Source organism: Salvelinus sp. IW2-2015, unplaced genomic scaffold, assembly GCF_002910315.2.
Source record: "Salvelinus sp. IW2-2015 unplaced genomic scaffold, ASM291031v2 Un_scaffold2051, whole genome shotgun sequence".
In the NCBI taxonomy this organism is placed as follows: Eukaryota; Metazoa; Chordata; class Actinopteri; order Salmoniformes; family Salmonidae; genus Salvelinus; species Salvelinus sp. IW2-2015.
In genome coordinates, this window is record NW_019943395.1 from 96,510 (window position 1) to 99,876 (window position 3,367).

Below are 3,367 nucleotides of genomic sequence, written 5' to 3' on the forward strand. Positions count from 1 at the left end.
TTAGACATCGCGCACCAGCTGTTATTGACAAATAGACACACACCCCCACCCCTCGTCTTACCAGACGTAGCTTCTCTGTTCTGCCGGTGCTTAGAAAATCCCGCCAGCTCTATATTATCTGTGTCGTCATTCAGCCACGACTCGGTGAAATATAAGATATTCCAGTTTTTAATGTATTGTTGTTAGGATAATCTTAATCATAAATCATCAATTTTATTTTCCAATGATTGCACGTTAGCCAATAGAYCGGAATGCAGTGGGAGTTTATTCGATCGTCTACGGATTCTCAGAAGTCAGCCTGACGTACGCCCCATTTTCTCCGCATTTTCTTCACGCAAATGACGGGGATTTGTGCCTGTTCCKGGGAAAACAGTATATCCTTCTRGTCTTACTCGTTAACCAATTGAGGATAATATGATTTCAAATTGTCTGCATTKATCACTTTTGTCTCCAAAGACATTTTATTTCATACATTGTATCGAACTGGTATAGAAGGAGGTATCACAAAGATGACAGAATAGACATAAATACAGTAGATTACTACTAACACAGTAACAGATACCTTGGACAGGCATGTAACATTAGCCAGGGGTCCACATGTAAAATATGTACTACCTTCTATGAGACGTATTTACAGTAACTTGATGAGTGATAATAAAGGACATCATGTGAGAAAGAGGGTATTTGTATGAAATGTGAGACATTGCTACACAAAGCCAGTGGTGTAGTGTCAGTGTGTCTGCAGAAGACTGTACAACCCATCCGGCTGGGCTGAGGTTGCTGGTATGTCGGGGATTGAGCTGTATACGTGGTACGTATCAGACTAGAGAAAAGAAACAGACAGTTTAACTTCAGTCCTTTGAAACTACAGTACTGTACATGTAATGTATTCTAAAACGATGTAAAATCAATCTGAAACTGAGAGTATTTCACAGTCACCAAACACAGTCGGTGATTCTGAACTTACATTGTCTTTTTCAGATGACTTTCCATTCTCTTCAACATGGCCTGTACAACACAGAGGNGAGAGAAAGAGAGAGAATGTTCTGTTCAGCATGGATACTGTGTTTAAAACCTACTGTAGGAGGCTGTCTCCACTGCCCCAGACGTTTGCTATTGTATGTGCTGTATCAGAATATTACTATTGAGTGTTGGRCAGCTTGTTTATATTCATTCAATAAAGGTGACTTTCTTTCAGCCTTGTATGCAGGCTGGTCTCTATGTAAATATACTGTATGTCTGGTTATAAACTACACATGAAGAACTGAGAACAAATGCATACTTTCACTATGTATCGTAGCTATGATACCTCTCCTACAGTATTATAGCCACCTCTCGTCACCTAAGAAAACTGACCTGCCGGTTGGTTGACCATGCTGTACAAATGTGCATTCATGGTACTGTATATAAAACAATTAATTGATTAGCATGTGGAATGTAAGTCATGATGTACTGTGTGACTGAGTAGTTACTGCGAATGAACAGTCTCCATTTTACTAATATACTGCATCTGTATAAATGTAAATGGACAACAGAAGACAAAGACATTTTTTTCACCCAGAATGACTAAGACGCTCGTTTGACTTTTTGTCTTTGCTAGATGCTGTTTGGTCTCTCCAAGCTCAAGGTTAGTGAGATGTCCACACACTMTAGTTTTACAGTAGTTTTTCCATTTTAACTATTTTAGTTTCCTCATTAAATGAAATGTGCTAACAATATTTTAGTCAGTCACTTTCATCTGTTAGTAAAAGGCTAGTTAACTTAATATGGAGATGTTATTCACTGTCTCTGTTTGTGGGTACAATGATATTGATTAAGGGAARATAAGACTTAGATAATATTGGAGATTTAACACATTGCCGTAGTGTGAAATATAATTTTCCTCTGAMCTCACAGACCTTCCTCAGCCTAGTCTGACAGCGTGTCCTTCAGTCATCTGAGAGAGAGACTCAATTCAGCAGAGCTGTCAGACTCCTCCATCTGTCTCTGTAGCTCAGTGTTTCTTCTACACAGTAGGAAGTGTGAATTTACACTACCTTTACCCTGTAGACATACACTTACAGGAGCTCAGCTGCTCAGATGAACAGGTCACAGTTAACCTGCTGAGGTAAAAATACATTGTCAGTACAGTGCTAAAGGTTAGCAGGTTAGGATCCATATACAGTGAGCCTTCTACAGTCACAATTCAGGGTAAGAAGACTATCTGAATGTTTGTAAACAATGTACTGTTGTGCCATTTTACCATGTTCCTGTTGGGCTACTTTTTCATACTGTTTGTTGTAATGCTAGTTATCAAATTACTTCAATCTGCACGCAGGGACAAAAATAGTATCCATAAATTAATCTGACTCTATGTAAGCAGAAAAGGGGGAGATGACATTTGGCCCAAAGACTTGCCACTTAACAACTCCAACCCACAACCTGCAAAGACAAGAGTCGAGCTCCTGCGTTCCGGTTCTGCATCCCTCGTGCGGTTCTCTTTCTCTTAACACATATGGACTCAGTACATGAATAAAGAATCTGGCCAATTACAAAGATTTATGTCACGCCTGACCGTAGATTGCTTTGTATGTTTCTCTATTTTTGTTTGTCAGGGGGTTGATGTGGTGGGCATTCTAGTTTGTATGTCTAGGTTGTTATTTCTATGTTTGGCCGGGTTGGTTCTTAATCAGGACAGCTGTCTTTCGTTGTCTCTGTTGAGAAACCATACTTAGGTAGCCTGTTTTCCCAGCTGTAGTTGTGGGTGTTATTTCTGTTTAGTGTTGGTTGCACTCTTGCAGAACTGTTTGGCTATTCTTTTTGTGTTATTTTGTATTCGTGTTGAGTCAGTTAAGCGAATAAAGATGAATACGTACCCCGTGCATTTTGGTGTGACGATTCCTCTCTTTCTTCCGATGAATGCCTTGACACTTTAGTTCTGGGTAACTGAGATTGTCTGAAATTACAAGGACCGATTAGTTAAAAACTGCGAACCACATAATACAACAATACTACAGCTGTCTAGTCAAACATATGCTGAACTCTAAACAAGTTCATAAGAAAATCACTTATATAATACTCAGACGTTAGATGGTTGTTGTATTTGAAAAGATTGTAATTGGAACCATTAATAGATGCGAAAATATCAGCGTGTTAAGCAGGAACAACAGCATACACAACAAAAATAACTATAAATTATTCTGAATGTTCCTCTGCAACTTAGCCACATTTTCTGTCATATGAGAAGCGTTTGCTGCTGTATCTGTGTTGTTTCCTTTGAACAAAGCTCCACATCTCACTCTCTTACTCAAACACCCTCTCTGACACAGTCACCAATCTCTGTGAAGTCAGACTAATCAGTCTCGTTAGCTCATAGATAAATGGCTTG